At 43.4% G+C, this 26011-nt stretch overlaps 1 protein-coding gene across 1 annotated transcript in view; it reads right to left on the bottom strand.

Annotated features, from left to right (window-relative positions):
- Positions 1-23986, bottom strand: part of LOC145400360 (serine/threonine-protein kinase Nek7-like) — a 90480-nt gene extending 66494 nt beyond the window's left edge. The window contains exon 1 of the mRNA XM_080272865.1: positions 23890-23986. The gene's annotated coding sequence lies outside the window, so the exon portion shown is untranslated. The remainder of the gene's footprint in view (positions 1-23889) is intronic.
- Between the last annotated feature and the right edge of the window lie 2025 nt (positions 23987-26011).

The following is a 26011-nucleotide window of genomic DNA, read 5'->3' as shown; positions in this document are numbered from 1 at the left end:
ATAATGGTAGAGTGAGTGGCAGTGGGGTAGTCTGAAGGGAAAGCAGGGGAGGACCGAACAAGATGAGGAAGTATGGTGGGCAAAATGAAGAGTGTAACTGACTAGGAAAGTATGTGAGAGAGAGTACGAAGGCTGGATAGAAGGGAGGGGACAGAATGGCGGAGGACGGGACACTGACACGGTGGGAAGGTACTATGTGTGGGTATGAAGGAGACACGGACTAGGCGTGTATGACACTGACAGGAGAAAGGAGAAGAACGCCGAGAAAGAGGTGGAGAGAGAGAGAGAGAGAGAGAGAGAGAGAGAGAAAGTGTGTGTGTGTGTGTGTGTGTGTGTGTGTGTGTGTGTGTGTGTGTGTGTGTGTGTGTGTGTGTGTGTGTATTGATATACGCAGCTGAGGGGTTTGATTAGGTGGAGAGAGATATTGTAAGTGTATCGTAAATTAATGGCAGTCCCACCATCACCAGTGGAGTGTGTGGGTCGCTGCTAGTAAAATGGTGCGGCGTAGCCTGAATAGGTAGCTCTCTCTCTCTCCCTCTCTCTCTGTATTCTTTTATCGTGAGTGAGGTGAGTAGTAGTCACTTCTTGGACTACAGAGTTTCATCGGCAAAGTTATATGGAGATGTGCTTGACAGCGTAACGTAGCGTTGCGTGACGGTGAACCACCTAACTACCCTATCTCCTGCCCTGTGCCCTCGATCGTACTCTTGGACTACCCCTGTCAGCTGCCTTCCCTGGGGTTATATACCGACCAATGCACAGGTGTCTGTCTGGTACCCTTCCATAGGTAGTTTTCCACGACGTCAGGTAATTGGCTCAAGTTGGTTATCCCGCGTGTTCATGACAGACCTGTATTGTCTGGCTGAAAGAGTTTGGGATACTGTATATCATGTGGTACGACATTCACGAACCAGAATATGTGTACGACTTTCCTTGAGCACCAGACATGACTTATTGTGTAAGTGTTACTCATGGCAATACTTATATTTTACTGTCTATAATGATTACATACTGTCATAACATATTAATGCCTACGTGTGTGTGTGTGTGTGTGTGTGTGTGTGTGTGTGTGTGTGTGTGTGTGTGTGATGAAAAAGCTGAGCATGAATTAGTCACTACGTGTCTATAGTACAATATATTGACGTCAGTGTGTGTGTGTGTGTGTGTGTGTGTGTGTGTGTGTGTGTGTGTGTGTGTGTGTGTGTGTGTGTGTGTGTGTGTGTGTGTGTGTGTGTGTGTGTGTGTGTGTGTGTGAGAGAGAGAGAGAGAGAGATTGAAAGTAAAGTATGTGTTTGCGAAAGGCATCACGTGTTCTCTGTTGTGAACAGGAGTATGATCGCATGTGCTAATTTGAGAAACCCTGTGTGCTTTCGTGTATGTATGTTTGCATACACGCATGTGACATTAGCCTACGACTGACTGCGTTTTAGATGTTTCAGTGAAGGCATGCAAGTGGTTGTGTGCATATTGATTGTGGCTGTGTACGTATAAGAAAAAGCGTGTGTGTGTGTGTGTGTGTGTGTGTGTGTGTGTGTGTGTGTGTGTGTGTGTGTGTGTGTGTGTGTGTGTGTGTGTGTGTGTGTGTGTGTGTGTGAGAGAGAGAGAGAGAGAGAGAGAGAGAGAGAGAGAGAGAGAGTATATATTTGTGTGCTTTTGCGTGATGCAGAGATAGTGTATGTGTGTATGTGGCTGAGATAGCACTATGTGTGCATGCATATATGTAGTGCATTTGCGTCAGACAGGTGTGTGCGTGTGTGATATAGAGACTGCGTGTGTGACAAAGAACAAGTGTGTGTGTGTGTGTGTGTGTGTGTGTGAGTGTGTGTGTGTGTATATGTGTGTAGATGTTCAGTAAATGCGAGAAACAGCTCGTGTGTGCGTGAGATAGCAGCCGTGTGCGTGTGCTGTGGTGGCAATTATTAAATACACTCACATAACAGAACGCATCAAAGCCTCTTCAGTACGACCACGCTTTCTTGTACTTCACTCCTGCCACGGAACGATTTATTTTGTTTTAGGGATACATTTGATAGTGCAAAATTTAATGGCCTTTGCTACTTATCTCTTCACTGCCACACCCTGATTGTTACTTATCGTTTCACTGCCACACCCCGACTGTTACTTATCCTTTCACTGCCTGTAGCCGAGTCAACTTGTCTTTTCACTGCCATAGCTTCCTTAAGTTGAATTTAAATGAGTAAAGGTGACAAGAATAAGAAGTACAATGTGTTATCGTACATGAGGCAACCCAAGGACCCTCAGTCTTGTTTGAATCTTGTTACAGACGATTTTATTCAGCTTAGGACTGACTTTTCGAAATCAATGGGTTGGGTAAAGTCTTCATTAACCCCTTTACTACCAGAAGACTCGCTAAGCATGAATAAAGTAGCAAAAATAAAATACAAAAATACAAGACTTCATCATAACGTCGTTAAGTTTTTCAATTCAGTGCCTTTCATTTCATTATGGTTGCGGTCAATTTTATTCTGCACACGAAATATCACTCATACTGAAGGGGTTAAAGAATCCTATCCTATCCTATCCCGTTTGAAGTCTCCCACCTGACGATAGTATGAATAAAGTGTAAACATGGCGTCATCGCAGTGAAGTACAATAAACACCATGTGGCACAGTGTACAACAACCATCATACATTGTTTAGCTGCACTGTCGTTCTCTTATCTATCGCTACCTGTCTAGCTAACTGTGCGTCTGAAATCTGTCTACATAAATCTATCTTTCTATCCACCCATCTTTTTTTAACGGTATATCTGTTTTCCTCAATGTCTATGCTTCTGTTAAAGTTTCAATATCTATCCAACTATTTATCCATCCAGCCATGTAGCTGTTCATCGTCCAGTCCTTCACACTCCTGCACCACCACTCACCTAATCCCTCCTGCCAATCCACGCCGCCTTCCTATACAGGTATATACTGTACTATAATTATACAGCAGCACTATTCTTGGTCGTCCTTGTGCACGCGCACGCGCGCGCGCACACACACACACACACACACACACACACACACACACACACACACACACAGATAGAGAGAGAGAGAGAGAGGCAGACAGACAGACAGAGACAGACACAGACAGACGGACAAATGCAGGCACAATACATACATACATACACATGAGACATACATAGCCTACATACATACTGTATATATCGTACGTAGTAATATTACATACATACATACTATGCATATCGTACATAATAATACTGGGAAATAATCGACCACACTGATGAGGAACGCGTCCGAGCTCACCCGGTGACAATTTTAACACGTACTAGTAATATTTCACCCCTGAATGCCGTTAGACATCTGCCCAAATGGCGATAGTGGCCCACAGACGTCTCCCCAAATGGCGAGGGATACTTTTTTACACCCCATCCTGAACAGTTCTTAACACTCTTAAATGAATTTCGGCTGAAGTAAGTTGTCCTCGCTCTCGCAAATTACATACGTAATACACATATATATATATATATACATACACACAATACACACCGGTATCGTGCATGAACAGTATCATGCTCGCTTTCATGCGCAGCCTACATTCAGTCGTCTGTGCATACATTCATAAATAATAACAAATCAGCTAACACAAATGACTAACAACACGAACCCACGTACACCGAGTACATTACCCTTATGCACGGGTGTTGGGTGCGGCCACTGACTTCTTCCTTCATACCTATACGGTAATGTCTTATTCCATGTCCTGCTCTTCCCATTTCTCCCGTCCTTCCTGTCACTACTTATTGTTCTTCCTTCCACTTCATGTGGTTCTACACTGAGTGACAAGCCAAATGGTTCCCTGTCACTCAGAAAACCATTTACAATGCTGGGTGGTAACCATATACCCAAATAACGGGGCGACATGAAGCCAACTATGGTGCCCCTGTTAACTGGGTGGTGACGTAAATGCGGCGTCCTCCCAGGAACCAAGTCCGCACATTAGTCCTAGCGCCTCGCTATATCGAGGCGCTGTCAGCTGCATGGGAACAACGACTCACTGCAAGGGACGGCTCTGCAGAGTGGTTGCTTGCCTGCAGTTGATGGATCTGATTCATCAGAGACTGGGATTGCCCAACTCATACACTACACTACACTACACACACACACACACACACACACACACACACACACACACACACAAACGTTAATTTCAACATAAAAATCTAAACTAAGTACCAAGCCTGACACTGCGCTGACGCCTTATATATTCGTGGTGGCTCCAGACGATTACATTCAGCAGAGAGAGACTTTCAGACTGGGCGTGATGACATGCAGCCTTCATGAACCCCGTCACTACCATCAGTCTCTCCAGAGCTAAATACCCTCGTACACTTTATGTAGCTTAGAAAGAGTTCCAGCTGGACGTGGCGTACACACCCTGTCATTACCATCAGTCTCTCTCACTCACTAAATATACCCGTAAATGGGTATGGCATCAAGGGTAAAAGAAAGAAGGCGCCACCGTATCAAATGGGTTAACTCTTTGTTTGCCAAATACGAACCTTTTTGTTTTCTTGCTTTTACACCGGGCACCGTTAAACGAATGCATAATGCACTGATAAGACCACTACAGGGAGAGGTTAACCCTTTGAACACCGGCACGTAAATTTACTGTATTCTTGCTATCATTAGACGATTTTAAAAGGTAAATCATTTTCAAATGGCTTTCACCAAAACTTGCATTAATACAGGTCCTTTTTATGCTGTGCAACACTGTTAGATGGTAAAAAAAAAAAAAAATGTCAGGGTTGAAGAAGTTAACATGATTGATGTTGTGGCCGAGCATCAGCTACAGTCAGTGTATTTCATTCGGTAAATACCAGACGATTATATTCAGCTGGCGATAACCCAACGTAGCCAAGGGGTTATTTCAGTACCAATATTCTGCTTAACACCTACTGCCCGAGGACTTTTTTTACTCTTGCAGCTGCCTGGGGTGTTCACTCACTGCAGGGTGTTAACGGAAGCTGTTTCTAACCCCTTTGTTTCGAAAAGTGTCGATCTGAATAAAGCTGCATGAAGCAGCAAGTTTTAAAAAAATGTCCTCGGGTTCAAGAAGTTACATGAAAAAATTATATCCAACTTTGAATTCCTCTAACCTCGTAAATTCCTTTATATTACCTACTGAACCCCTAATTACACACTACAGTAAGTCTCCTCCGAAGCAGACTATATTCACCCGGCATACGCTGAAAAAAAAAAAAAAATCGTACCGGAGAAGTGTTGATATTTTCAATCCCCTTCACTATACTGCAGTAAGGCTCTTCAAAGCTGAACAGTATCGCTTGGCGATATCATGAATATATTATCGTAGTGAAGCGGTTAAACTTCGGGTGAAACTGCATTAGTGTAGTCAGATATTCTCAGAAACCCCATACGTCACTAGTCTGGCGCCCAGCACCAAACACCAGCCTATGCTGTCATGCTGGGGTATTCATTCCGTCATGAGATTAGCAAACTTTTGACATTCGAAGAATCTGATGTGTAACCTTTTGGAAGGTGTAGAGGAGGTTGAAATCTTATGAGGATACTTTCAGAGAGGGGTCGGTGCCCCTCAGTTTTAGACTACTCTAGGGTGCATGGTTTCCAAGACATTTACTTTATAACCGCTGCCAAACGTTGCCACGTCGGGCGAGCCTGATCCAGCAGATGCGGTCACAAACGAGTTGGTTTACCACAATTTCCCATACAATGAACGCTCTTTCGATACAATTTTTGGCTACCTCCAGACAACTCAATTCATAAAAAGCAGACTTTCCTGATCTACCAGATGACCCGCCGACATGTCGTAAAAATACCCCCGCTAATACCAATACACCAGTCCTGTATGAGACAGCCCTAGCATGTATTCAATATGGACGGTGGGTGTTAGCGCCGAAGTGGACATGTGGAGGTGTAGGAGGACTACTGGGCCTTGGGATGGGCTACTGCCCCCAAGATATAGGCCCTGAAGCCTTTGCCCAGAGTCGGACACACACACACACACACACACACACACACACACACACACACACACACACACACACACACACACACACACAGAGGGAAACCCCTGACGTGCGGGAAGCGTTAACCTCTAATCCCATCAAGCTTACGTTAAACCACCCAGCTTTATAGCAGACTACTGAGTTCTGACTGCCGCCAAAATATCATATTGCCAGCTGTTACGCAATTCAAAGGTTATAAGTTATCTGGAGTAAGAATTTTTCAGGCTGTAGACGAACTGAGGATATTCTGGGGTACCCCTGGACGGTGGGCAGTTGATGCAATGAAATCTACGATCTTTTCATTGCGCTTCCAGGGAAAGGTTTTTTTTTTTTTTTTTTTTTTTTTATTATGTGTCTGACTCAGGGCATTGGCTTTAACAGCCCGTTCCCTGAGGATCAGCAGTACACCTAGGTACAATACACCTCCACATCACCACTTTGGAGCTAACACCCACCGTCCATATTGAATATATGCCAGGGCTGTCCCATGCAGGATTGGTGTGCTTTTACAACATTTCGTCGTATCTTACGGCAGATCAATAAAGTCTATTACAAGAAAAATCATATCCTTTAAACTCTTCCCTGTCCCGGCCGGGATTCAAATCCGCGTCAACTGGCACAGCAGAGCACATCTCTATTGATTCGGCCACCACTAGTTTTGACCGGCTAAATGTCAATGGCTTTTGATACCGCCCTGCCCACGCCTCCTACACTCCATCACACACACACACACACACACACACACACACACACCAAACAGCATAAACGTCACCACTCGGCGGGGGGATCACTGTGTGGTGGTGGGGGGGGTGTTTAGGCGTGTGGGTGACGGTTGTTCATCAGAGGTCAATGGCAACAACCTGGAGTGACGACATTGATGTATATAACGCCTTCACTACGATGATATTAACACGGTCTGCTCCTGCCACCTCCACACAACTGTATTAATCTCTTCAGCCCAATGACGTATTTGTTGCTTTATTCTTACTACAAATCCAGACGATGTTTTCAGATTAAGACTTCAAAACAGAGGGATGATTTAAACCATCATTAAGCCGTTCACTGCAGCACAAGTACCTTAATTTAAAAAAAACACACACACACTCTGATGGTAACAAAGATATAATAAAAACACGTGCCTAGACTCAAGAGGTTAATTTTTGGCCTCCCACGATTTCTCAGATAAGCAATAAGAAAAGACAGAGATCAGATGCAAGAACATACGGATTTATCCAAACATGTTAGGGAGACGGGAGAGGCGAGATGCAACAGAGCACATGTGACAGAATACGAGGTGAATGTGAATGTTGCTGCATCGTGAACAAGCAATATATAAAAGAATATCAAATACGGACCTAGTTAACAAAGCAAAAAGAAAAAAATATATATGATCTTAATATGTCTATCTATATCTATACACCTAGGCTGCTTCCCCCAAGGAATGGGAGGTAGCCGAGACAGGACGACACACTCCCAATTTACTCATCCACTCAAACACATAATTCGCATCTTAGCCCCAAAGGGGAGAAGGGACAGATCCTCACCGCACCACACCGCCCGAGGGTCAACTGCGCATTACAATCAGTGACATCCACAGCAGGGCCCGAAAGCAGAGCTGGTTTACCCCTGCCACATCATAATAGACCCATCCCCTTACCCGCACCTGACCTAATCAGCTGATCAGACCAAATGCAGGAGAATATCCCCCCAGGGCTGCGTCATCATTTATTCGTTCACAATTTCTCTCCATTTATTTCTGTCACGCACAGCCACTCTTCCTTGTTCAACAGACATCCCTCTCGCATCCAGCGCTCTCTTCACACTGTCCATCCATCCTATTCGTGGTCTTCCTCTCAGCCTTACACCTCTCACATCAGATCTAGTTATCTTTTTCACCAATCGCTCATTATCCATTCTCTCTATATGCCCAAACCATCGCAACACCCTCTGCTCGACTCGATCAGCCATCTCCCAAACAACTCCAGTTCTCCTTCGCACTTCATCATTTCGCACTCGATCCATACGCGTCACTCCACACATACTCCTCAGACACCTCATCTCCATTACATTCAAACTCTTCCTCTCTGCTACAGCCATACTCCATGTTTCAGCCCCATATAATGCAGTCGGTACCATAACACCCTCATACAGCCATCTCTTCATATCCATTCTAAGTGAACATCTAAACACTTTTTTCATTCCTCCCAGCACCATTCCTACTTCATTCATTCTAAACTTCATTTCTGCATCTATTCTTCCATCCACAGCAACATGTGACCCTAAATACTTAAAACACTCTACCTCCTCAAGCAACTCACCATTCAAAACTATATTCATCCTTCTACCATCTACCAATCTCGTACACTTCATCACTTTACTCTTATTTTCATTTACTTTCAATTTCCTCCTTTCACACACCCTTCCAAACTCCTCTACCAACTGTCTCAACCTCTCCTCTGAATCAGCCACCAGTGCAGTATGATCTGCAAACAGCGGCTGCTTCAGATTCCGCTCTCTACCATTAACATTCACCAGACTCAGACCTCCACCTAACACTCTTGCAATCACCTCCTTTACAACACCATCCATAAAGCGACATCACACAACCCTGCCGCAGCCCCACTCTCACGGGAAACCAATCACTCACAGTATTTCCCACTCTTACACACGGTCTGCTATTTACATAAAAACTTTTCACCCCTTTTGGTAACCTACCATCAAGTCCATACAATCTTAAAACAGTCCACAAAGCCTCCCTATCAATTCTATCATACGCTTTCTCTAAATCCATGAACGCCCAAAACACATCCGTGCCTTTTGCTAAATATTTTTCACACACTTGTCTCACAGCGAACACCTGATCCACGCATCCCCTCCCTCTCCTTAAGCCACACTGCTCATCACCAATCACTCCCTCTGTACCCTCTCTAACTCTCTTAACACTCTACCATACACCTTACCTACAACACTCAACAGACTTATACCCCTAAAGCTAGTACATTCAAATTATCACCCTTGCCTTTATACAATGGGACCAAACAAGCACTTGCCCAGTCAACTGGCACCATACCTTTCACAAAGCACACATTCAACAATCTTACTAACCAGTCAACAATAGTCGCTCCACCACCCTTCAGGCATTCCACAGAACACCCATCCATACCTGCAGCTCCCCCTGTTTTTATCTCCTTTACTGCCTTCTCTACTTCCTCCTTCGTGATCAAAGAATCATTCAACTCTCCCACCACATTTATTCCTTGCACCCTTCCATCCGCCACAATCTCAGCCTCCCTTTCCCCTTCTACATTTAACAATCTTTCATAATACTTCGCCCATCTCTTCCTTACTGCATCCATCTCAATTAACACCCTTCCATCCTCTGCTTTTACTCGCTCTTCCTTCCCAGACCCTCCCTTTCGCACCCTTTTCACCTCCTTCCAAAACATTTTCTTATTCTGTTGAAAATTCTCAGTCAACCGCCTACCCCACCTCTCATCTGCTGCCACTTTAGCATCACACACAGTCCTTCTCGCCCTATTCCTCTTTTCCTAGCTTATACCTTTCAGATGACACCTCATCCTTCCTCTGCAGCCACACTTCATATGCACGTCTCTTCTCAGCCACAGCCATACTTACTTCCTCGCACCACCGTTCACATCCTTTTCTTACACCATCACCCACTCGTCTCACACCAAACACTTCTTCCACATGCCCCACCACAGCACTCTTAAAACAACTGCCATTCCTCCTCCACACTGCCATTTTCCTAATCTTTCCCTGCATTTCACTCATCTTTCAACTTCTAATATTCCATCATTTTCTCTCCTTTATCCAACTCATTCACTTTCAACACCTCCCTGCCACACCTAACCCTACTAACTCTCACCCATCTGTTACCTACTCTTAACTTCCTCTCGACCAGGTAGTGGTCAGACATACCTCCACCCTCCCCTCTCAGAACTCTCACATCCAATAATCTTCCTATTACATTCCTGGACACAACCACATAGTCCATCAATGCTCAATCAACAACCCTTCCACCCTCCTGTCTCACCCATGTATACTTATAAATATCTTTCTTCTCAAACAGAGTATTTCCAATCACCATCTCTCGCTCAACACACATCCCTATCATTCGTTCCCCATTTTCATTTCTTCCAGGCACACCATGCATACCAACTACACCTTCAACTGCTACATTTCCCACTCTAGCATTCAGATCTCCCATCATTACCACATTCACATTCGCTCCAAAACTCTGCAGACACTCATCAGCATCATTCCAGAAAGACTCCCTCTCTTGTTCATCCCTTTCACTACCAGGCCCATATGCACTCACAAACACTCACAACTCACATTCAAATTTCGCTTTCACCCACATCAGTCTCGATGACACCTCCTTCCATTCATTCACACACTGCTGTACTTCCGGACTCACTAACAAGGCCACACCTTCTCCAAACACAGACTCCCCCTTCCCTTTCATTTTCGTTTCACTCAAAGCTAACACATCCAACTTTCTTCTCACAAACATTCTCCCAATCTCCTCCCTTTTAGCCTCAATCGTACTACATCCACGCACATTCATAGACCCAATCTTCAGGGTACGGGGATAACTCCATCCCCCATCCCTTTCTCTGGCCTGTCTCTTTTTACGAACTAAAAAACAGAGGAGGGGGTCCCTAGTCCCCTCACCCCGCCCCTTTTAGTCGCCTTTTACGACACGCAGGGAATACGGTGGCAGTATTCTTCCTAACACAACCTGGCCGCAGAGTAGTAGTACCACCCCATAGTGCGGCCAGATTGTGTCCCCCCCGCCACAGTAATTATACATCACACAGTCCAGTGTTACCCTGCAGGAAACAGCCACGTACACCGTAGCCACAAAAGAGTTAACAAAGACGGATCTGGACTCTGCAGCTGCTTCGGTTTCTGTCCACTGAACAAAAATCGCTTGGTGACTACCTGATTAAAATACCCAAAAGCGCTTCAGTGCACCAGACATTCAGCTCTTCATTACAATCTCCCTTCATAGTATTCACATCATCAGCTCTTCATTACAATCTTCCTTCCTATCATTCACATCATCAGCTCTTCATTACAACCTTCCTTCCTATCATTCACACCATCAGCTCTTCATTACAATCTCCCTTCATATCATTCACATCATCAGCTCTTCATTACAATCTTCCTTCATATCATTCACATCACGACCGCACGGTTTTATTAAGCCCTAGCACTGAAGGAGTCGCCTAAGGGTATATCAATCCCCTCCATGTCTTAAGTCTCGTCTAAGCTGAATAACATCGGCTGCAGGTAGCAATTATGATACCTGTGTCGTCATGAAAAAGGGGTTAAAGTAGGTGTGTGTGTGTGTGTGTGTGTGTGTGTGTGTGTGTGTGTGTGTGTGTGTGTGTGTGTGTGTGTGTGTGTGTGTGTGTGTGTGTGTGTGTGTGTGTGTGTGTGTGTGTGTGTGTTCTTACCTAATAGTTCTTACTTAGCCTAACTGTGTGTGTGTGTGTGTGTGTGTGTGTGTGTGTGTGTATGAGAGAGAGAGAGAGAGAGAGAGAGAGAGAAAGAGACCGGCGTGAACGTGTAAACAGGCACAAAAAGGCCCTGGGACCAGTAAGACGACAAACTCTCCTCCCAGATAAGAGCCACATACCACAGTGTACAGTAACAATCAATAATCCTTTCACACGTCTGAGATTCCGAATTATTGACGTAAAATTATACCCTTTTAAAAACACTAGGAAAATCATATTAACTGGGATTTCAATGTCCTAAAAGACAAACTCCGGCCAACGCTGACTCCTTCCGTCCCTCAGTTCTCTTGCCTACCCGAACATTACAGTCTTCTTCCCCATACTCTTTCGTTGTGTGCTTGGTATTTCTACAACATCAAATATTTCATGTAATGTCTTCCATCGCCATACTCGGCAGGGCAGTGTCAGCCGACTTTCGATCACGGCAGTCGGAAAAAAAATAATCGAGACTCTTATTGTGCTTAACGTCTGAAAAGCAAGACGATGATCTTTGAAACATTACAGTGTATGTTATGTTTCTTTAAGATTATAGCTTATACACGCATTTTACGTAGCTTAGTAAAGTCGTCTGGCATCCACTTGGGCTTTTAGACACTCATGCCTGACAGATAAAAACATACGGAGGAGGAGAGGGAGGCCGAGAACGAGGTAAGTTGTGAAAGTACTGATACACTGTGAGAGGGAGGGTGGTGTGCCGTGGGAAGACGGGTCGTTATTGAAGTGGAACAGAAACACCTGGAGGCCATTTTTTCTAAGCCACCTCTCACAGCATGTAGCGTCAAGCAACACACAGAGAGAAGGAAGAAACTGCGTTAAACTAGAATAAAAAAAGCCAGATTTCCCCCATCCAAGAAGAGTCTGTACAGCTGCGGTCAATAGTTCCTTTACCACGTCATGAAGCTGGCGAAACCTAGTGAGATCTTCCAATACAAACCATGAACGATCAAGCAGGTTGGAGTCTGGCCCTAGTAGTTAGGATCTCCGACTATGTTGGCTGAAGGTACCACTGAGGGCAACCCGGCAACCGTACACAGAGGCAACGAGTGGGTGTGTGCTATAGAGAAGGCCATACACAGTGACAAATTAGTCGGTACTTGTGTATCGACAACCAATACATCCACTCGTACGTCCACCTCAAGGTTAGCTTCTGCCAGAAATACACTTTTTCCCCAAACCACTTTAACAACAATTACGCTAATCGAATGTTTTTTCACTATAACTGTCATGTTTATATAAGCGTTGTCAAATACTGCATCGTATTTCATGCCACCAGACATACGATCGTCTTTCCTACCATTCAGACACCTGCATGCATCTTCGAATTTGTATTACTTTAAATTATTTACATCACAATTTAACCTTTTCTCTTGTGCCTCATCTAGAAGTATGCCCGCTTGTCATACCACTCAAACAACTATATGCCTTCAAGTGTTTTTAATTGCTATTTACCACACATAAATACAGAATGTGCAGTTTTTTTTCTCGTACTTCTAGCCTCACGCAGAAATAAGTTCACTTCACCCACAATTCAAGCAGCCAGATATTTGTATAAAGATCATTCAGCTTACGTCACACACATAAAACATGTTCGTTTCCACATCTAAACCAATATTGGTATTACTCGACTTATTTTCATTATAATTTCTTGTACAATTAAATCAGATTTTCTAATCAGCCTCTGAAATATAATAATCGAAGCCTGATTCGGAAGGCTAGCGAGAACAAAACATCTTTTTTTCTGGCAAGGCCGTCGACAAAAGAGGTACACTGAATTAGTAATACCATGTCAAGGTTACTTACCACATATAGATAGATAGATAGATAGATAGATAGATATATATATATATATATATATATATATATATATATATATATATATAGATAAGAGAGAGAGAGAGAGAGAGAGAGAGAGAGAGAGAGAGAGAGAGAGAGAGAGAGAGAGAGAATCTCCGCCGAGAAGGTTAGGTTTGTGCCCACGTTGGATTGTTTATCGGTTTCCCTGTTAGCAGGATTACTCAAAAAGTTACGAACTGATTTCTCTTTTTTTCTTTTTTCTTTTTTTTTTTCCTGAAGGGTAGGGTATGGCTCAAGCAACAATCCAACAGATTTTGGTGGTATTCTGGATCATCATCCGGATCTAGAAATTTTTCATCTCACGCCCCTTGGCGAAGGTCTGCAATCTCCGATTGCTCTTGTTTATATTTAAATACTTAATGAATGTCTTACAGCAAACACACGCTATAATTCTTGCCCTTGCTTCATTATTGCCTACCACAAATAACACCCTCTCTCTCTCTCTCTCTCTCTCTCTCTCACACACACACACACACACACACACACACACACAGACGGAGCTAGCACGGAAACCACACTTAGAACGCAAGTACTGAATGAAACGTAACGCTGGAACAGTATACAAACCGACCATGGAAGGCATGAGAGAGAGAGAGTGTGTGTGTGTGTGTGTGTGTGTGTGTGTGTGTGTGTGTGTGTGTGTGTGTGTGTGTGTGTGTGTGTGTGTGTGTGTGTGTGTTGCTTGGTTCACATGAAGGAGAGCTTTGTTTATTTATGTCTGTTTATTTCGCATCTGACGTGTTTGTGTTTATCTAAGAGACGGGTAAACACATTATCCATTTGTATACATCACAAGGCAAGGGTGGACAAGGAGAGAGAGAGAGAGAGAGAGAGAGAGAGAGAGAGAGAGAGAGAGAGAGACGTGAATGGGGTGGTTGTGTGAATGACAGTGACTAAGGATGTAAGGCATGTGGTGGGGAAAGGAACATGAATAGGAGTGTGAGTGACAGGGTTAAGATGAGAAAGATGAATAGGAGAATGAATGAAGGATTATTGCTGCATCAGGGAATGAAATGAATGAAAATGAGCTGCGAGTTGAGTTGCAGAGTTAGAAAGATCTGATTCGTGAAGAATGACGTGAGTTAATGTTTAAGTCGAGAGTGTATGAGTTGAGGAGCGAGGAATTGTAGAAAGCGAGGAGGGGATATGTAGGTAGGTGCCGGTAGGTAGGTAGGGCAGTAGATGTCAATATGGGAAGTAAGTAGGCTGATAGGTAAGAAGGTGTGTAGGAAGATAAGTAGGCAGTTAAAACCTGACACAGAGATATATAGGCAGCTATCAGAAGTACGGTACATTATTAAATCGATAGGGTATTAGGCAGGTAGGTAAGACGAATGGATAAAAAGCCACAGAGCCAATAAGTACCTGGTTTGATCGATAGGCAGGAAATTATAGTAATAGAGCATATACGGTAACACACCACACGGACATGAAGGAATAACGGCAAGTAGGTAAGCAGGTTCAAGGGACAGGTGAGAGGTACTGCGGGTAAGCGAGAATATCGGAATGGTGGGCAAACAGACAGGTAGGTAGGTAAGTAGGCAGGTGTACGTAGTAAGGTATGTAAGTACCGATATGTAAGTAAAGCAGCAGGTAGAGCCAGGTATGCGGTAAGTGCATGTGCTGGTGAGGAAGATGAATAAGTCAGGCAGTAACTAGAGACCTGTGTAAGTGGGTAAATGTGTAAGTACGTAGGGGTAAGTGTGTCCTGGCTACTTACTTCCGTTTACCGTTCAAATGGACTGACAATACTCATTCTTCTAAAAGTATAAGTACCAACAGGGAAATATGTAAGTATGTAAGTAAGACGGTATATGGAGCTAGGCAAAAGTGACTGGATGTGTACGTATGTAAGTAAGGTGGGGTGTAAGTGAATGCATGGAAGTATGTAAGAAAGACGGCATGTGACCTAGGTATAAGTGTGTGGATGTGTACATAAGTAAGGTGTGAGCTAGAACGAGTGGTGTCAAGGACGTGTGTAGTTATGACAACACTGACACACCACCACCACCACCACACACACACACACACACACACTCACACCTTCACCACAACACACCTCAACCACCCATATGAATCACCTAATACTCCCACCCGCCTCTCCTCACACCACAACCACACACCTCACCCGCCCACCTGACACTTTAATTTTAATAGTCACTTACATTAATTCTTCACCTCTACCAAATTATCATCATCCTAATCTTCACGACTACACGCTTTGTCAATTACGTAACTCACGTCATCTTCTCAACTTTCTCTAAGATCACCACCATTATTATCACAATCATCACCTTTTTATGCTGGAAGGAATAAACAATTCAACATTCCCTCCCCTAACTCACATTCTTCACCACAGTATTCCCATTTCCATCACCACCACCACCACCACCACCACCGTCGTCACCGCCGCCGCCACCTTAATATCCCCATTCCTTTTACCGTTTCTGTTATCATTACGCTCAGAATACTTTTATGGATTTGCATATGGGCATTTGTACGCGCATATTACTGCCAGTCCGCCATTTAAGCTATAGCACATATCCACAACGATTTTATATCAACCGTATTTTGCAAAATTACCAGAACACTCGAGAAAGCTTCAGCCGACTGTACTATCGGTAATGTGTCAATAAATTTTTAATGAACACAGATGAGTGACATCAATAACAAGACTAACGCTGCAATTAGCTATGCCGTGATGGGTTGGTCAGTATACTACAATGGAACTGCTTGGTACGGGATCGTGTTCAGTGACGCGTCTCCCCAGTGAATGTATCGATGTACGGGCTTAACCAGCTCACTCATCACTTCCCGCGTGTGAACGTACTAAATCCTCGTCCCGTACAATAAATATCAACTTTTTACCAGCCGCGATAGCGAACCTGGTATTGTTTTCAGTTTGTCTGTCTGTGTGTATTTGTTTGCAGGATAACTTCGCAAAATTTTACAGGTATGTAGTAGGGCAAAAAATCGATCACAAGTTCGAAATTGGTGAAAGTAGGCCAAGGTCTGTGTGACTGTTACCTTGATAACTTCGCAACCGCTCAAGATATCATCACAAAATTTTACAGGTTTGTAGTTGAGACGAAAATCTCCTACGAGTTCGAAATTGGTGAAAGTAGGTCAAGGTCAAGGTCATATTCAGGGCCGCGCAAGGTATGTACTGGCTAGCGGCTGGTGTGATATCTCCTTCGGGGGGGCTCTAGTTTACGTTTGTTTTTCAATATCGGTAGCTTGTAAGATACTCGTACATAACAAACGCAACTTTCCGTGCATGCCAGACATATTGAGCTACTTAATATATAAAAATAATTTACTTTTTATGAAGTTTTCTCTATTTACATTTAAAAACCCATTTTGTCAGTGTTTTTACCCATTTTTAAAAATCTTTTCTAATAATAAATCTTATGGCACCATTTTGTTGGGTAACATACTGAACTCTATAATGGAAAATAAGTTATTAACAACTTGTAAACTTTCTTAGCGTACATATCCAATTTCTTTTCCATACTCAGTCATTCTTAATCCCTTCAGGACATCTGTGTTATATTCTTGCTACCACCAAACGATTTTATTCAGCCTGTTTCCGATTTCGAAGGATAAAATACAGCTTTCATTAACTCTTAATAACTCAAATAAAATCGTTTCAAAATAGCAAAAATAAACAATTAAAATACATCATGAATTCATGACTCGGGAGGTTTTTGTTGCTTAACTCCAGTTTGTCTGGCCAAGCAGACCAGTCGATCACGGGTAAGCAACTGCTTTGGTGGGGCCGCTTTACAGGTACAGTACTGTACAGTATCTACATTGTGCGGGAAACCGACATCCAACACCTAACCAAGGTCGGACAAATCCCTACCCACGGCGAGGCGCACAAAAATGTGACAGGGTTTTGGTCCCAGGTGGACGCAGCAGCTGCTTTGCTCCACCCAGGGTGCACATCGCCACCAGGTGGGTCACGGGTTACAGTGCATAAATACGATCAAAATTCCTTTCCCCTCACCACTACTACATCACCCTCACCTAACCCATTACAGCAATTCCCACACTCCATGCGCCTCACTTTCCCGCCACCTCACCCGCACATTCCATATTTCAGCTTACCCTCAATATCACCGTTACTGTCAGCTAAAATACAAAATAAATACAGATGTCGGATCCTTTGATTTAACAACTCCTCACCTCGTTTCATCGATCACTTTGCACCCTTTCAGCAATCCTCCATTCCACGTCACCGTATTTCTTTCTTACTTTACCAATATTCTCAGTTTTTTCTTTAACCTAATATAAACAAAAAAGCTACACAAATACATATCTAGCACTTTTTTTCATTTCAGTCTCACCTCATAGCACCAAGCATCATTTCACACCCTTTCACTAACCCTCCCTTCCCCGCCACCATAATTCCACCTAACTTTATTACAGCATTACCCTCCGTATCACCATTACTGTCCACACAAACACCCGGTCGATAATTCAGCACCATAATTCTTTGCACACCCTCTCACCCCACCACCCCTCTCCCTCACGTCACTGCATTTTTTTTCTCCTTCTATTTATTACCTACACTGTGCTTTTACCATTACCCTTAACTTCTTCAAATGAGAGAAGGTACTTTTTATTCTTGCTACCTCATGACGTTTTCCTTCAGCTTTGGGTAGACTTTTCGAACTGGGTGAGATACATTAGCCTTCAACCATCCCGTCAATACTCATGGGGATCTCATGAACTGAATAATTAAAACAAACTGAAAAATATTACCATACGGCCCGAAAGAATTGCTCTTCATTACTGTCAACACATAACTGACACAAATGTAGCATCAAATGTATCATTCCATACCCCATAACCCCACCTCATCAGCCCCTTCCTCCATTTCCAAGTCACCGTACTTTCCGGTACTAGGGTACTCCTATGACTCCGTGAGATCCCCGCAGAGATAATCAGACTGATTGTTGACCTGTATTCAAACATAGTGCTGCCAAATGTGGAGAGGAAGTATCCGACTTCTTCCCAGTATTAGTGTAAGACAGAGATGTGTTCTTGTTTCCACGCTTTCAACACATGCATGGATCGGGTACATGACAAGGCTGGGAGTCGAAGTCACTGTGGAGTATCAACTGGCCATTTCAGGATTACTGACCTTAACTCTGCTGATAATACAGTTATCCTAGCACAGTCGCTGGAGATACTACAGAGTCCCCTCGAGAAATTTCAAGAGGATGCAAAGCCATTGGAATTAAAGGTCTCCTTGGCAAAGACTGAGGTCCGGACATTTGGTGGTTTGTTGGATGAAGTAGCTCAGTGGTGAAAATGTGGAAGTCTTGGAAGGATTCACTTATCTTGGAAGTCTGGTCCATATCAACGATAGATCTGACAGTGAGATCTCTCGTCGCACTGTGTTTTGCCTACGGGGTTATGAATTCACTCAATCTGGGTATTTGGCGCTGTCATATGTCTGTGTAGGAGGATAAAAAATTTGCATCTTCAGGGCACTGGTACTCCCTTACTCTATGGCTGTAAGACACGGACACTAAACAGTAACCTGATGCAGTGAATAGATTCCGTTGGTAAGTGCTTTCGCAGGACCATAGGATATCAATTGTACAACCGGGTAAGTCACAGGCGACTACTCTGTAAGACTGAATCAAGGCCTATTACGAACCTAATACGTCAGCGCCAACTCCAGTATTAAAATACAGTAGACACGTGACCCGTCTTCCCGAGGCTGACCCTGCACACATGCTGATCTTTGAGTTATCCCGCGGTGGAGACCAAAGGGAGGGCCACGAAACTCATGGCTGGACCAGGTCAGTTGTTCCTGTGGAGATACTTGGGAGGGGGAAGACTTGCTGCCTGGAGGGTTGCACGGAGGCTTGCGTGGGCCAATTACACTTGGTTCACAGACTACACACACATCCAAAGCCACTACAACACTACAATCACACTTACAAGCACTTCTCACCCTACATACAATCTCTACCAGACAGCCTAAGTCACTTGGTAGAGATGCATAGGCTGTATCGTCCCTACTTCGGTCGGGATAGGCCGCTCCTGCAGTGGATAGTCAAACGGCTGATGATGATGATGACACATATATTTAGCCTGGATCCCCTCTCCCTTTCTTCAGTTAAGACAATTCGTAATACCAGTATGTATTTTTTGTACCAACACATTTTTCGAGAGGGTCTCTGCTAATAGTTTTTTTTTCTTTCTTTTCTTTTCTTTATGCATCCTTCCCTCCGCTTCATTTCTTCTCAACATCTGGGCCGATCATACTCGTATTTACCTGGTGGCAGGTGGTGGCGACCATCATCCACTCACTTGATGTAGTGCTGCCTACTTCTTCCTTCACCTTTACTATTCTTTTTCTGTGTCTGCCTTCCTCTCTTCCTATTTCTCCCATCTTTCCTGTCAATTTTTATTACTCTCCTTTTCAGGTGACAAGTCTAATGGTTTCCTGCAAGCCAGGAACCCATTTACAACGCTGGGTGGTAACTATATACCCCACCCACATGTGTTTCCTACGTGTCAACAAGTGGGTTGGCTGAGGGTTAGTGCCCCTCCCCGTAAAATAACTAAGTCAAAGGCAAACAACCATCCCTAATGAGATTAGGGTGTCTGGCTGCAGACAGAGACAGATGGCTACCTGCTGGAATCCTCTTCGCCTACAATCCTTGACATACATTTGTTATGCCTTACCACATTTTTTTTTTTTCCAAAGGTCACACCTACCAGTATACACATCCCCACACATTCCACAACGTCATTACACTCTTCCATACATCAACTCTTCACCTTTCTCACCACATCCTACCTCACACCGCACCTCCCACTTCAGCCCCGCACACCACAACGATATCCGAACATTCATCAGTGTGAGGGGAAGGGGGGGGGGCAATGTTTTTTGGAGAAGAAGTGATATCATCAGTTTGATTGTAATAGTAAGGTACTGGCACGACGAGGTGGCAATACTGAACCAAGGTGGCACGCTCTGGGAGGCTATGAATAATACAGGCCAGATGGAGAACAAGATACGACAAGTAATTGGCCATCAACTTTTGCCGTTAATACACTTCGCCCACCTCAACTATTTGCTACAAGGTCTATATTATATACTGCTATCATTAATTTGACTATTTTATTCAATTAATGGGAGGCGCCTTGCAGTGAAGAGGTTATTGAGGGCTATTCTGTAGGCCCTCCTGTTCAAAAGTTTACCTTAGGGGGAATAAAAACGTTTCGAAATTCGATAATATAAAAATCACCGGACTGAAGGGGAAAACACGCGGCGGAGATTTACGTCCTTTTAAAGCTGTCTCCCGTAGTCCACTGGCAGAACAAGACTACGGCTGTACCTTTTCATAACATCTCTTACAGTCCAGCATTCACGACACAAGGGCGATTGCAGGCTAGTGTAAAGCGAACAGAGTATAACAATCGTATTCGTAACTCCTTCACTAGACGGATGTCTCTATATCAGTGCCGTCTCCAGACGGTTTTACTCAGTTTAATGGCAAGTTTTTTAAGTGGAGAAGCTGTACACAGCCTACTGTCCATCAGGTTTTGCCGGATATTGAGAGCTACACTCGGAACTCCCTAACTGTGAAGATGTGTTTTATGTAACCATGCTATTCCCAACGCCTGCATTCAGCTTAGGGGAGAATTTTAGAACTGGAGAATTAATAGAGCCTTTATTAACCCCTTCCCTTTGCTGCTGAGGGTCACTCCTGCGCAGGGCAAATCATCCGGCACCAGCAATAACAAATCTAAAACTAGAACTCTGTGTAATGTCCTGCGGTCAGTCACGCTCCGTTTCCTGTAATGGCCTTGATCCCATTGGAGATTTTTTTTTCTATCAGCAATGGCCCATACCAGGACACATAACCTGGGCCATACAGACTACTTGCGCAGGTCGTACTGAAATTTCCAGTGGACGCAAGTAACTTATCTCGTTCACAACATAATATTGATACGACTTTTTGACAATCCCTTCCACTGCGTGTAAAGGATTTGGATTTTTCCCTATCAGCAATGGCCCATGCCAGGACACATAACCTGGGCCCTTCAGATTCTTCGCGCATTCTCCAGTTCTCCTGGAATCGTTGCAAGACTGAGGCGGGAATAATAATAATACTAGCGAAAACAATAATCACCTTTGTAATAACTAATAACATCTTGCTGAGAATTAACTCCATTAACATGACGCATTTTATATTATTTCACGTATGCTGCCTCAGGAGATTTTACTGAGCTTTGGGACGACTTGACACTGAAGGTTATAGCTACAACTTTAATTAAAACTTAACTGACAGAAGGAGCGGCAACACACTGTTTTATATTACTTCTGCAGCAAGTGAAGAAGATAAAGATGGAGTACACCGGCTATTAAGGGACACAATTTTCATTTCCTAAATATTCCTCTGGAGTACGACTCGCAATAATATTTACAACTTTCTTGAGCTTAAGGTACCGGTATAAGGCTGCTTGTTTATCACTTTCACTGAAGCTGTGTGACCCCTTCAGTTGGAAAAGTTAGGCTACTGCTTTCCCGTGGTGACAACCATATAACTGGGCACCAAACGGTATTACAAATGTCCATCAACTCCCTTTCTATCCCTCGAAAGGAGGATTGCAGCTTGCACTCCGCCGGATTCATGTTTAGTTGAACTTTGGATTACAGCAACCACAACAGTCCAAAGTCTCATACAGATATCATATCCTAGCATTAAAAATCCTGTTTAAGAGTAACAGTCTTCTAAATTCTCGGGTGCACGGCAAACACACACCGGTCTGAATAATTTACTACTGTTAATAATTCAGAATATCAAGGTGTTAAGCTTCACTAGGCCCTTATTCCCTCTGGCTTCGATTTCTTAATAACTTCCTTACTATTCTCGTACATCAGCTATACCGTCATAAGATACATAACGCAAAGAGATTGTTAGTTGTAACCGAATACGTTAAGTAAATCACTGTGAAAAATGTGCTACGAAAAAGCATGCAATGCAAACTTTTGTAACTGAGCATGTGTGCCTGGAGAAGTAACTGGAGTCCTGGTGCATGCTCTTCATATTTCATCACATGACTCGGTACAGCGTGGGAGGAGTCTACGAAACGTGGCGGAACTCGTGACTGCTGTTGCAGGCATGGTTCTCATTAAAATCAGCCTGCTTCCGAGTTGCCAACAGACGCGACAACTGCGTAAACCTAGGGAACATTATAATCAACAAGACCTACTTCCTCGTCAGCACCAGACATAACTATAGCTCTACTTCGATGCATACTTTATTGTTTCTCCCTCCGAATACGACTGCCTGGTCTTTCTTACCTTTCTGCGCGCAGACAATATACAGGTATACTATTGACGTGACTGCAAAGGTACAAAACACACACACACACACACACACAACAATATATATATATATATATATATATATATATATATATATATATATATATATATATATATACACACACACACACGAGTATGTTATATATTGCACACTGATCATATATATATATATATATATATATATATATATATATATATATATATATAAACCTATGCTAATAAATTTATGGGATACATTCATTAAAATTACTTCGCGAATAAATAAAACATTACGTCGGGATAATCAAAACTTTGTTAGCGATTCGGTTTCTCTTCAATATCTTGCTAACTACGAGTAATCAAGTCTGTAACGGTGGCAGTGGAGTAAAATAATAATAATAATAATAATAATAATAATAATAATAATGTGCCTGAGCTGCAAGTGTGTACCCCTGAAGAGTTTGCAACATGTTACGCGCGGACAATGTGCAATACACGGATAACCTCTGGCAGAACATCACATTACAAAAGCCTCTCCGTTAATATTTCTTGGCGGAAATTTAAAAACCCAGGCACCTCCCTGACTCACCCAATTTCACACAAATAATTACAGTTTTTCACAGTTTACGCCTCTCACCTTTCATGCTAAACGTGAACAATACGTGCAATACATGGGTAATTACTGAAGACCAACGTAAATGAAACTTGTTATTTCCTTATACTCGTGTCTCACATCGTAAACAGTGAATTACATCGACAAACTTTATTAGAACTAAACGCTACACCCAAACCACACTCGCCGCTTCCTGCACATGGTTACGGAACACTCTGGATAAACTCCGCGTCTCACCACAGGGGGAATATTGTATAAATACTGTGCATCGATAAACTTTGCCCCCTCCCCCCAAAAAAAAAATAATCCTCACGCATATCCTACACCCGCAACTTCAATCACAGACACAAACCCATAAGAACACCTTAGAAAATACAAGGTTTGCTTTCCCTTAATCCTATGAACAGTTAAGTATATCTATAACCTTTGCCACAGAACTTACACACACTAAAGAATTCACAAGCCACGTTTTCGTACAATATTAAACTACCACAGAAACTAGAAATATCTCGCTTTGACTCACCCAATATCACGTCGGCCTCAGCATAGTGAGGGAAGAGGGGAAAGGAAGTAGCAAGGAACACAGCCACGACCAGTAACGGGCGATGGTTGATTGGCGACTCGCACGGAGAACTGAGGATGGCTAACATCGACCACCAGCCAGGCAACCGGCAACCCTCACATTCCGACAACACGCGCGACTCAATTATTGCCTCTTGTCGCTATTTTTCTCCATCCATGTTTACCTGTTACACAGTTTTTAAAGAGCCAGCGATCTTTTTCATCCAATCAGTGACAGTGTTAATTAAGTCTGTCAGAAGTTTATTTAGTTATGAACTCAAAATGTTACTCGTAAGTTTATGCATGACTGGTAACTCCGAAAACTCACGTGCATGACGTCATGGGTCAGGCATCGATACCAAACACATGACGTTCATTAGGCGTCGTGAAAAGTGCGGAGAACGGTGTATTTAGTAATTTATTATTTAGTCTACACATGCGCTCTCAGGTGAAAGGTTTGCTTAGTAACTAGCGCCAAATTTATATACCTTGTGCTTTCTGTTCTAAGATGTTTAGTGGAGAAGTATCTAGAGAAGGAAAGGAAAGTGTATGCTGCCTTCATGGACTTGGAGAAAGCTTATGACAGAATAGATAGGCAAGGTATGTGGAAGGTATTAAGAATATATGGAGTGGAGGGGAAATTGTTGAGTGCTGTGAAGAGTATGTACGAGGGAGCTAGGGTTGCGGTGCGAGTGGGTGGTGAGCTGATTGAGTTCTTTGATCTCAATGTGGGACTGAAACAGGGTTGTGTGATATCTCCATGGCTGTTTAATATATACATGGATGGGGTTGTAAAGGAGGTGCAGGGTAGGGCAGTGGATGTGGAGGTGGCTCTAATGAATGAGGGTGAGATTTGGAAGCTTCCGGTGTTGCTGTTTGCTGATGATACAGTACTGTTGAGTGAAGATGAATGGGAGTTGCAAGGTTTGGTGAATGAATTTGGGACAGTGTGTAGGAGGAAGAACTGAAAGTTAATGTACACAAAAGTAAAGTTTTGGTGTTTGAGAGGAATGAAGTCACAGAGTGTGCAGTGAGGTTGGATGATGAGGATTGAGAGAATGTGAGTGCATTCAAGTACTTGGGTAGTGTGATGAGTAAGGATGGAACTTTGGGGGATGAAGTGCGTGAAAGGGTACAGCAGGGAAGGAAGGTCGTTGGTACACTGAAAGCAGTGATGAGAAATAGGGAGGTGAGTATGGAAGTTAAGAAGTCACTGCATGATAGTATTGTGATCCCTACCCTGACGTATGGAAGCGAGGCATGGACCTTGCAAGAGGGGAACAAGTCAGGAGTGAGAACAGCGGAAATGAGTTACTTGAGAGGAGCATGTGGAGTGACGTGGAGGGACAGGTTGACGAATGAAGAAGTGAAGGAACGCTGTGGGGTGGATGTGGATGTGGTTGAGAAGATTAGGAGAAATACACTGAGGTGGTTTGGACATGTGAAGAGAATGGAGAATGAAAGACTGACTAAGAGGGTGTATGTAGGTGAGGTGGAGGGAGGGAGAGGGAGAGGTAGACCGAGGATGAGGTGGAGGGATGGAGTTGAGAGGTATATGAGGGGGGAGGGGGAGCTGGGGGGAGGGTAGTCAAATGGTGGGTGACAGAGCGACTTGGAGGCGTTTTCTCTGCGGCCACCCTTTTGCGGGATTAGGGCGTCGGGCTATAGATAGATAGATAGATAGCTTTCTGGAAGGTTTAATATACTGAATAGCGGTTTCATAATACAGGTTGGCATTGTAAGTTCACAGTAGTATTTTTTTTTTTTTCTTTTTAAATTCTGGATCCACCCTTCCCATTTCAACTCCTCGTAGTAGTGTCTTTTTTTATCATTTTATTTCAGCTAATGGTGGACGAGTTCATTATAAGTTGTGTGGGGCCTATGAGCCTGAGTGTTGAAACAGTACGTGGGAAATAGAATACTGGTGTGTGCATGTTTTTTTATAACCATAGTTTAACCGCTGACGTAATCCACCGGATCCCTTTGTCTCGTGGACTTAAAAGAGACCATCTTTTGAACACCTCATTCTGAGCTATATGTTTTGACTGTTTCACCTCAGCCAGGTTATTCATCCATTCATCCAT

The sequence above is a fragment of the Coenobita brevimanus genome, chromosome 52 (genome assembly GCF_032717465.1).
Source record: "Coenobita brevimanus isolate Jiangsu-jjx chromosome 52, ASM3271746v2, whole genome shotgun sequence".
Lineage (NCBI taxonomy): Eukaryota > Metazoa > Arthropoda > Malacostraca > Decapoda > Coenobitidae > Coenobita > Coenobita brevimanus.
The sequence above is the reverse complement of the archived record's forward strand: the minus strand, read 5'-3'. Positions and strand labels throughout refer to the sequence as shown.